This window comes from Balaenoptera ricei, chromosome 21 (genome assembly GCF_028023285.1).
Source record: "Balaenoptera ricei isolate mBalRic1 chromosome 21, mBalRic1.hap2, whole genome shotgun sequence".
Lineage (NCBI taxonomy): Eukaryota > Metazoa > Chordata > Mammalia > Artiodactyla > Balaenopteridae > Balaenoptera > Balaenoptera ricei.
This window is the reverse complement of record NC_082659.1, coordinates 38,482,751-38,494,536: the sequence shown is the minus strand read 5'-3', so window position 1 is coordinate 38,494,536 and position 11,786 is coordinate 38,482,751.

Here is an 11,786-nt window from a genome sequence, read left to right as displayed (position 1 = left end):
CTATCTATCTATCTATCTATCTAAGCATTCATTCATTCATTCATTCATTCACTTATTTACTTATGGCTGTGTTGGGTCTTCGTTTCTGTGCGAGGGCTTTCTCTAGTTGAGGCGAGCGGGGGCCACTCTTCATCACAGTGCGCGGGCCTCTCACTGTCACGGCCTCTCTTGTTGTGGAGCACAGGCTCTATGGCTCACGGGGCCCAGCTGCTCCGCGGCCTGGGGGATCCTCCCAGACCAGGGTTCGAACCCGTGTCCCCTGCACTGGCAGGCAGACTCTCAACCACTGTGCCACCAGGGAAGCCCTTTTTTGTTTTTAATAACGCTTTTCAATTCATTCATTCATTCATTCATTCATTCATTCAATTCCGTGCAGCGGAAGGATGGAGACTTAACCACTACACCGCCAGGGAAGCCCCTAGCCACGCTAGCCCTCATCCATGGATTTTAGGATCATTGAGCTTTCTCTCTCTCTCTTTCTCTCTCCCTCTCTGTTTCTCTCCCTCTGTCTCCCTCTCTGTTTCTCTCTGTCTCCCTCTCTGTTTCTCTCTCTCTCCCTCTCTGTTTCTCTCTCTCTCTCTCTCTGTCTCTCTCTCTCTCTCTCTCTCTCTGTCTCTCTCTCTCTTTCTCTCTCCCTCTCCGTTTCTCTCTGTCTCCCTCTCTGTTTCTCTCTCTCTCCCTCTCTGTTTCTCTCTCTCCCTCTCTGTTTCTCTCTCTCTGTCTCTCTCTGTCTCTCTCTGTCTCTCTCTGTCTCTCTCTCTCTCTCTCTCTCTCTCTCTTTTCTCCTCTCTCTCTCTCCCTCCCGGCCTCGCCCCACCCCCTTTCTCCTTTCCTCTTTTTCTCTCTCCCTCTCCCTCATCCTCCACGAGAAGTCATGAAGATGGAATTGATGTTGGACTGATGTCCGCATGCTACCATACCAAATCCCCCTTCCCCAGGGATAGCTGCACTGCCTGTGGCAGGCCATGGTGGGGGGTGGGGGGGGTGGTGTCTTTTCTTCTGTATCGGTAGAAATGATTTGAAGAGGAGGCAGGATGGGCATAGGTCCACTGCCTCACACCAAGGCCCTTTGGGAGCATTTCAGTGAATCGGGACAGAACATTTTTCTCCGTGCGGGGAGGGAACCGGAATAGGGCACCCCGAAATGGAACCGCTTTGGCACATAGATGAGTTGGAATTTAAGGCGCTTCAGAAACGACGGGTGGGCGACAAGGACCCTCTGCCGCTCTGCCTCTCCCTCTTCTTGCTGACCTGAAAGGAGGACAAAAATCTTCTTCGAGAAGCTCAAGCTCACAGCCCGCCGTTTCGAGTGACTTCTGGCTTGGGCTTCTCCTGCGTGGGGGGCACAGTGCACGCGTTCCTCAGCCGTGGGTTGCTCTCTTCTCGAGCTGTCTTTTGGGGACAGGGGATTCTCAGGCAAGAACTCAGAAGGATCGTTGAGGGAACATCGTTTTTCCTCTCCCACGACTGATGAATGCAGACAGACACACAGGAATCTCGCCCCCCCTTCCCCCCCACCCCCCAAGTGAGAGGAGTCGCCGGACATCCTTGGGGTCACACACAGCCTCCGTGGCTCTTCTATGTTGCCAGGCTACCTGGCCTTCACCGCCCAACCCGCTCCCCCCACGCCCCCAATGAAGTTGCATCATCGTTCATAGTGTAAATGCTGTGAGAAGATAAGCTTTTCAAAATAAAATTCTCCCTGCCTTTCTTTCCCAAGGACACCATGAACACCTACCGTCATGTGCAGTGCTTATTGACCCACCTGGAGGAGGGGACCCTCTCCGACAGACCCAGGAACTCACTTGTTCCGAGTCATCGAGGAGAGGGTGTTTGGTTCTGTGTTTTAAACTGGTGGGCCAATGACACATCACCTCCTAGTAAGCCATCAGGTTCACCGGTTCGGTGGCATGAAGTACATTTACATCCTCCTTGAGTTTGACTTTGAAAGTCTTGGGGCCCTGGGTAGGCCACCCCCAAATGTGCCTCCGTGGCATAGGGATGTTTTGGAATTTGAGTGACAACACCACGAGAGGGGCACTCTGACTCTCCTTTACTTCTCCCCTCTGAAATCAGGAAGAAAATCTCTCACGTGAAAGGGGAGCGGGGGGCGGGAGGTGTAGAGATCATGACGAACTGAACTGCTTTCATGTCTCATGAAATGTTCACGAATCATCCAAGTAGGATTGCTCATAACAGAGGACATAGATGTTGACGAGATAAGAATGTTTAAGGGGAACTTTTCCCCCAATGATTGTTTTCCACAGGCCGACTTCAAGACTTTCCAACATCTCTGGTCATCTCTAGGCTTAGCGGTTGGCTAAGTGCCCTGACAGGGTGAAACCTCAGCGAGTGTCTACATCATCTCCACATAAGATAAAATACTGAAATGTTCATGGCTCCACAAGTCTAAGGGTCTCCCTGCTTTGGACCTTTTACGGAGGAGAGACTGAGCATGTTTGGTTCCATGCCTAGATAGATCTTGTGCTTTAGGGAAAGACTGTACTAGGTAGGAGCCTAGACTTCTACAAACTATTCCATGTTCACACTGTTCACTGTGGTTGGCTTCCTTACTTTCACTGAAGAGGAAAAAAAAAAAAAAAAAGACAGTGTCCAAGGACGAGGCATTCTAAAGAAGGAACGTGTGTGGTCCAAGCTACCTGATGTCGCCATCGTCACGGTAGGAAGAGGACCTTTTTTGGGGGGGGGGAGGGGGGAGGCAAAGTAGAAGGTGTATGGAGATAAGGTTTGGGGGAAGGAGAAAGAGATTTTTGTCCTAAAGGTAGTCATTTCTCAATGGAAAAGAAAGAAAACAAGGGACAAGCTAAAAATGGGCACAGACAATTGGAAAAGGTGTGTGAAGAAAAGTGTCTTTGGAAAGGAATTGGATCCGTGGTCAGGACTGGATAAGATGAGGGTGGATTCAAAGACAGAAATGAGTTTTCGTATCAACATGAAACCAGTGCAAAATTAGAATTTAGTTGTCTCTCTCTGTTAAAAGGACCAGGTTTGGGTTTAGGGTTTGGGTTTTTCTTCTATCGGTCTGCTCTGCCCATCATGAGAGATTAGATTAGATTAGGAAAGGTTTTTTTCCTTTATCTTTAAGGAGAGAGAGAAAGAAAGAGGGGGGGGGGGAGAGAGAGAGAGAGAGAGAGAGGGGAGAGAGAGAGAGAGAGAGAGAGAGAGAGAGAGAGAGAGGAGAGAGAGAGAGAGAGAGAGAGAGAGAGAGAGAGAAAGAAAGAGAGAGAGAGAGAGAGAGAGAGAGAGAGAAAGAAAGAAAGAAAGAAAGAAAGAAAGAAAGAAAGAAAGAGAAGCTTATGTCTTTGTCAAAAGTCATCACTTATTTTCTAGGTTGCCTTTATCAGGTCTTGGAGGACTCACATCAACTTAGTCCTCTCGATATTCAAAGAACCAGGTTTGGCTCAGAACTGAAGAAGAAGCTTCTCTCTCTGCCTAGCAAGTCTTTCCTTGGGATGTTGGTGACATGGCTAACGAAGCACTGTTTCACAGTGACCTATCAGATTAAGTGCTTTACAATCTTTTGGATATTTTGGACACATTTGCCCAAAAATTGAAGGACAGATGAAGTCCTTTGGGCTTCGAACGCACTTTGAGATAGGATCCAGGAGGAGAGGGCCCTCAAAATAGCTCAAAAATGTGTTCTCTCTCCTGAGAAATGAGAGAGATGAAACTGAGTAAGTTTCTTGGAGAGGTTCGATGACACGGGAGAGTGTTGTCAAAGAGGAAGGAACAACGTGAAGTCTTCTTTGGCTTGTGCCTGTACACCGATGTGTTCTAACTGTTCCAGAAATGATGGGATCTTTCTTCCCGGAAGTCTTCTCTGCCCTGGCATAAAGTGTTGTCTGTTATCGTCAAAATGGAGGCTCACACGAAAGGGGCTGAACCCAGTATCAGGGAGATGTTCTAACCGACTTTCACGCCAAGGCAGTAACAACAGCCTGTGGAAAGATGGTGGGGGTGGCGGGGCACACGTGGATCAAGTCCATTCTGTCCTTTCAACAGCCGGTCGGGGCTATGGCAGACGGGAGACGGTGGCCCAGCCGGTTGCTCCCTGGCCAACCTCCCCCCTCCCCCACACCTTGCATTCCTTCACCCGCCCGTGGTGCCTCCAAGATGACTCCAACTGTAAATAGACATTGGCAGGAAGACTTCTACAGTCTACCGGCAACGTCTGACCTGTCATGCTTGTAACCCTGGGGGGGAAAAATCATTTTTCTCTATGGAAAGAAAACCTCCTCTCTCTGGATCCTCTGAACCCCAGCCACTGGACTTCATTCCACTGCCACTTAGTAGGGGTCATCCAAACATCCTTGTATGTTTTCCGTGTGGGTTGAAGTCTTCCCTCGCTGCAAGCCTGATGTCCTCACCGTGGCACAGAGACTGTTAAAAAAACAAAATGTGTTTGCCACTTGGGGTCTACCTTCCACAGCCTCCCGTGTGATCAGATCAAGGCACCCGCTTCTCTGGGAAAATCCTACAATCCTTCACAAAAGCTCTTGTAAACTTTTTGGAACCGTCACTCGTCCAGTCACCCTCAATCATCAGGCAAGGTCGGCAGGACCGATGGAAAAACTGGACTCCAAGAAGAACAAGAATGACTTACATGGGGTTGAATGAACTGATGAATAGGACGACAACGTGTATGACTACTTGTGTAAAACAGGACTGCTTGGGGAAGCGGGGGATAGATAACTTAGGAAGTTGAGATGAACACATACACATTACTGTACATAAAATAGGTAATCAACAAACACCTCCTACTATATAGCACAGGAAACTCTACTCACTACTTTGTAATAACGTATGAGAGAAAAGAATCTGAAAAAGAATATCTATATAAAGTATTTTGATATATATATAAAGAGAGAGAGAGAGAGAGAGAGAGAGAGAGAGAGAGAGGGAGAGAGGGAGAGAGAGAGAGAGAGGGAGAGAGGGAGAGAGAGGGAGAGAGGGAGAGAGGGAGCGATTAGGACTGATTGTTAAATCTTTTGTTTTCCAGATACAAGGAAAAACAAAAACAAACAAACAAAACCCAATTTTCTTCTTTTATTTTTAAAGGGGGACGTCCATTTGGTAACTCATACCTCTGTCAGCAGGATAGAATCACTGATCTTTTTCTCCCTACTTTCCTTAATTCAGAAACTCTCAGTGAGGCTTCTTATTTCCCTGGCAATAGAGTTATTCGCATATGTTACTTGGAGGCCAAAATTATGTTTCCATAAAACGGGGATACACACTTGTGGATATGAAATTCTGGTGCTACTCACTTCCCTTAGGGAGTTGTTCTTAACCTGAAAACTGGACTGCATTCCGAAGTTTTTTGAGTTCCCTCCAATATCTGGCTATGACTCTCTCCATGAACGTTTGCCATTTTCTCCCACCCTTTTGACTTGGCATCACTGAGAACTAAAACGGCCCTTTGCCTGAAGCCCTGCAAACGGAAGCTAGAGAACTTGACGAAAACCTTAGAGAAACGGCCACAACGGCTCCTATGGAAAAAGTCCTCGTTCCTGTTTCTGTGAGAGCCACTCCGAAATTTGAACCAAACACCCGACGACATCATCAGAGTTATTTCAAACTTCTAAAGTTGCTTCGACCCTGACATCTAGATCTAGAAATCTCCTTGACTCAGACACACACACACACACACACACACACACACACACACACACACACAGTCACCAGCTCAGCTTTAATATGTTCCAAGGAACTTTCAGAGGAGGGAACTGTTGGGCTCCAGAGTAGGCCGCCCCAAAATGTGCCTCCATGCTCTATTGATTATTTTGAATTCAAGTGACTTAAGAACCGGCCAGCACAAGAGGGACACACTGGCCCTCCTTTCTGTCCTCCTGCGGAGGAAGATCTCAAGTGAAGACGTCTGCTTTCACGCGTGTCCATGATTCTCAAATGGTGTAGTGGGGTTTCCTGGGTTAGGAAAAGGAGGGGACTCCTTTTGCCTGGAAAAACGGCCTGTTTCTCACACATCCTCCTCCCATCCCTTCCTCTCTCCCTCCTTCCCTCCCTGCAGTTTGGAGGGGGCAGCCTAAGGGTGGGGGAAACTGGGGAAAGAAAAAAGAAAAAGCCATTCATTAAAGAGAAGCTCGAGGCAAAGTCAAACGCTCCGACTTGACCGGAGAGCTTTCTGCATTTGAATGGAGCGATTGAACGAGGCCCTGCCGAATGAATCGTCCGGACCTCCCCTCCCCCGCTCCTGGCAAAGGTCAGTCCAGGGGACTTAGGAAGGAGCGCTGGAGAAGGAACAGGGGTGGGGGTGGGGGTGGGGGCGGGAACAACAGACAATAGCCGCTGCCTGCCTGCCTGCCTGCCTGCCTGCCTGCCCGCCCGCCGGGCTGAGGCCTGAGGGCTGAGGGCCACCCTGGCTCCTGCAACACAATCCCTTCCAAGAAACTGCTGTGATGACTATTTGGCAGTGAATGATCAAATCTGAACTCTCTTGGCCTATTTCTGCAAAAGGCCCGAGTCTCAGCTACGACAGATTCTCTGGATTTCTTGGCACATGGACTGACCCTCAATCTCCCATCCTGTCAGATCCTCCTTTGTACACACACCTCCACTGGAAGGGTTCTTTGGCCTCGTCCAGAAAACGAACAAGCAAGAACAAACACACAAACAGACTGAATTGATGTGTTGGTATTTGTTGGAAAGAAACATGCTCCTCTCACACACCTGAGGGCAGGAAGCGAAGGCAGGTTCTCAGCAGGAGGGGGACGGGGAACCTGAACCGAGGTCGGTCAGCGGTCCCCCCCAACTTCTCTCCCAGGTCACGTGGGCCTCCCCTCCCCGCCTCTCTCTGCGCCCCCCTGCCCTGGTTCTGATATTTCACTTGGGAAACTTCTCTAGGCCGACCGAGATGCCAGCTTGCTGTCCTGCTGCTTCATGTCCATCTCTACCAGCCGTGCCCAAAAGGCACGTGAAATCATGGACAGCAAATAGCGCCCCCAGAGCTGTGTGTGTGTGTGTGTGTGTGTGTGTGTGTGTGTGTGTGCGCGCGCGCGCGCGCCAATTTTCCAGGAAGCGGTGAGGGAGCAAAGGGAGGGCTGGGTGAAGGAATCCTGGGTGCCCGTCATCGCACACCCCGCAGAGCACCATTTATTTCTATCTCCATGTCTGAAAGACACTTAGTCCTCATTTCAGCAACTTGATGGTGATTCCCCTTCTAAATGCGTGACAAAACCTATGAAGTACTGGACTCATTGAATCTGTCACTGCTAACAGGGCCCAAGGAGTTTTCAATCGATGGCAGGAAAAGCTATGATCCTAAACCTAAAACTGCCAAGAATTCCTATAGATGGAGTTATCATGGACCGACTTCTGGTGATACGTGCCATGGGGGCTCCCATTTGACAAACCGGAATGGGATAGGTAGACCCAGTCATCCCATGTTTTACCTCAAGCTGGAGAAGCAGAGAATATCATCTAAAAGCCTACCTTCATGGCGTCTCAGTGCTCAGGGCTCTTCCTTCTCGGGGATCTTGTGTTCTGTAGGGATAATTCACGTGCTGGGGCAGTAGGTTCCCAATATCAGCTTGTGAAATGGATTAAATGATGTCTTCCTTTTAAAAAGATAAAGATTATTTGGAAAAGTTATTAATAGTGAACACATGATGTTATCCTCTCTGATCTATAAACTAGAGTTGACCGTTGAACAGCCAACATGGAGGGTTACGGGTGCCGAGCCCACGCACTGAAAATCCATGGATAACTGCACAGTCAGGGCCCTGTATCTGCGCTTCCACCTCCGGGGACTCAGCAACCACAGATCCTGCAGTGCCATAGTGCACGGCTATGGGAAACATCCACCTATGAGTCACACACACACACGCACACACGCACATGCACAGGTTTCAACTTTGTTGTGTTTATTCTTGTGGCCACTCATCCTTGACATGTGCGTGCATACCTATTTGGACAGTAATGTAACAGGTAACCCCCATCACTTGTGTTCTACTTTTTTACTGACCATTGAAACTTAGTTCCTGATTGACCCTAGGGTTTGTAATTATGTTTACAACTTCATAAAAATAGAAAGTCCCTCACTGATCGACAGCGAGTGTATGAAAGGAAAATTGACCCATTCTGACTCAGGGCAACATTTCCTGGTTTTGAAAGACACACACCCATTCGGTAGTGCTTACATATGTCCAAGCACTGATCCACTGAAGTGGGGTTGCTTTCTTTCTTGGTACCAAACTTTGCATTCTCAAAATACTTCGCCATCTACCTATTTATGCTGTAGATTTGTAGTAATAGACAATCTCCAAACGTCTGAACCTTGTCTCAATCGTGGGGCTCACACATTCTTTATAGAGTCAGTATATTCCCAGCATTCATTTCTTGATGTGAACTAGGTGAGGAATTTGCCATTGTGACGTTAGAATTGGCACCTCCTTGGTGTGAGGACACCAAGGGATAAGGGACCACTGAAGAATGTCCTTCCTTCACCGTGCTGAGACTATTTTATTCAGTGTGAATCCTCTCATGTCCTACAAGTGCTGGCTCCATGGCGAATGGGATTCTCCCATGCATTGCATCGGATTTCTTCTACAGCGGTGATTGTGTGGTCTGGCCCAAGACGACCGCCGGCTGTCCTCCTAGTAAAGCTTGTGCTGCCTTCCCTACCGCGTCAGGGATGCATCCCACTCTGAGCTGTCTGTGTGTGTTGAGGCTGGAGCGCCAACTGAAGGTTCTTCCACCGTGGTTCCAGGCTTAGGGTTTCTCCCCACATGATTTTCTTCGGCTTAAAGAGGGTAATTTCTGGCTGAAGGCTCTACCTCACTGATCTCAGACACAGGGTTTCTGCTGTGTGTGACTTCTCTGGTGTTTACAAGGACGAGTGCACTGGGTAATGTCTTACAAGATGTGTCAGGAAAACTACTTTCTCAGGGGAGTCTGCGGTGGGCATTACCTGCCCTTCTCCCCTAGTGGCCAGGCTTCTCTCCACACTGACTCGAATGAGCCTGGAGCCCACCTGGATTCAGGACTCTGGGAAATCCTCTTGCATCCTCCTCATCTCTCCTCCTGCTCCAGCTGTGAAAGCACATCTGATTGGTGCAGCCGATAACGTGTTTCGTGGGAAACATGGACCTGGATTTGGAGCCCTGCGTTGGAACCTGCGTGTGGTCTTCAGGTTCACGTCAGGAGGAGGAGCGAGGCGAAGGAACGTTAAAGAGCAGCACGGCGGGGGGGGGGGGGGGGGGGGGGGAAGGGCGTCCTGAGCACACGGGGAAGGGCGTCCTGAGCACACGGGGAAGGGCGTCCTGAGCACGGGGAAGTACGCCCAGCCCTTCCCCAGAGCAGGAGGGACGCTGACTTTGGGCTCAGGTATTCAGGAACTGTCTGCTGATGCTCAGGTCCCAGACCAGAAACAGACTGTGAAATCCTTTGTTTTTCTAACGAGGGTGAATCCATTGTTCCATAGTGGATCGAACATTATTTTCAAAAAACCATATTCAATAACATCAGCTCCCTCGGAAGGCCAACCACCCCCCACCCCACCCCCCATCCCCATGAACTCTCTTTTAAAGGGAAAATGTCTGCTATGATGACGAGTGTTGTGCCAAACTCTGCCACGGTTTCAAGAGCAGAGGAGCTGGTTAGGAACTACCTATCACGTTGATCCATCCACTGGATGCAGGCGTGCCATGAGGTGAGTGTCCTGCACTGTTCTGAGTGTTAGATATGGAGCAGAAAGGAAGACGTGTGATTGTGGCCAGAAATTGTCCATCCTGGTGGGATCCTGAAAAAAAAAAAAAATTAAAAAGAAAGAAAGAAAGAAAGAAGCACATCCCCTTCAGGCAGATGTGGATGCTCTGTAAGTGTATAGGCATCGGCGTGGTGGGGGGCAGAATACGCAAAGCTCCTCTGGGTAATCTTTTATCAGATAAATGGCTGTGGACAGACTCACCCATGGACACCAGATAACTGAGGTCCTCCAGCAGCACAGCTCTAGACAGCATCCCCTGGAATTTGCTCATCAGGGCGCACTCTTCCTGGGTGAAGGTCGCACACACCCTTGAGACTCACTGATATTTAAAGACATGGTGGATATTCTGGCTCGGCCTGCGCCATCCCCACAATGTCCAAAAGTGACGGTCGAGATGACAAAACTGGAGAAAGACAGGTGTGTCTATCGCAAGCTCAGACACTGTTTGAGGTGCAGTTGACTATTCCCCTGGGTTGACTTGGCACGTGCCTTTCAGATGCATCACGGAGATACGCACACTCCTGACTCAGGGTGACCTCATCGCAAGGGGATATGACATGAGGGGCGTTGAGCAATAACCCGGACCTTCCACACACACACACACACACACGCACACGCACACGCACACGCACACGCACACACACACACCCCACCCCCCCACACCCCCCCACACCCCCCCACACACACACAAAAGAGGCTCGCGGGAGTAAAAGATTAACGTTACCTCTGTTGACACCCACGACTGTACCTAGTTGTCACGAGACAGGAAGCTCAACTGTACATTTAACCCTTATCTGTTCCTGTGCTTTCTTGCAGAAAATCCTCGTGCGCTTCTTTCGCCTCGTGGAAGCGCTTGCTATTCCCCATAGGTAGCCACCGTGGAACCAGCTGCTGCTGATCCAAGAATGTGGAGGATTTCCGGAAATGATCAGTGATCCCGAGACAGACTCTCCCTTCCGTGATCAAAGCGACTCGACTCGGGGAGCTGTCTCTCGCCTCCCCCCCACCCCACCCCCCCCACATCCCCCCACCCCCCACCCCGCACACCGCCTTCTCCCTTGTGTACAAGCTATGTCTTTCAATTAAAACGTTTTGCCTTGTTAGCCTTAGAGTCTTGTGGAAGCGATCTTCATTTCTATGGTACTGCTGTGCAAGAATCTGGAAAGGGCCCGGTAACGGGTATGTCTGTAGCTCCCTCCTAGAGCTGGCCTGTGTCTACGTACGGATCCGAGTGCCACAGTTAACTTGTGAAAGAGCTCTCTTGAACTGGCTTAGAAGGAAGCACTCCCGAATTCAGTCCACTAGAAAGGGACCCGCCCGAAGGTTTTTGCAAGTTCACGTGATCTAGGATGAACCCTTCAGCCGAGATATAGCCAAGGTCAAGGGATGGGTTTTATGAAACTAGGCAGGTCTTTAGCGTGATCAGCATTCGAGGTCAACCTTTTCTTCTATCTACGTCGACCCCAAATCCAATAAGTTCACGGGAGTGAACCGAATTCGTCAGCAAGAAAAAGAACTTGGGGGGTGATGGCTGACGTCGTCTAAAGTCTCAGGAGATGTTCACGGGTCATCTCATCGTCATGGGATTTAGAACAAGTGATTTCGATAGCTCTAGGTGGAGGAACTCCTTAAGAAAGGTTATGTGTTGTGGTATGTATGTCTACTTAAAAACAGTTTCTCCCAGACCTTTGGGGTCACTTTAGAAACTTTAGAGTTGGCATAAGTGGAATGATGGGGAATTCGTGGAACGTCTAGATCGTTTCCAGAGATAACCTATGGAAACGTTCTTGGCTCAACAAGTCTCAGTGGACCTACTTCTGTCTCCTTATTACAGAAGGAACTGTAAAACTCAAACTAACTGTAAAACTAAAGATGTTTCGATGTATGACTCCACACCTCTGGCATCACTTTGGGGGAAAGAAATTTTGAAAAAGTGACGCTGTGTGAAAATGTATGCTTCTAGACATGATGGAATGGAATCATCCATTTGCCGGTCCAGAAACACTGGTGTCACGGACCCCGTTCACCGTGGCTTCCTAGT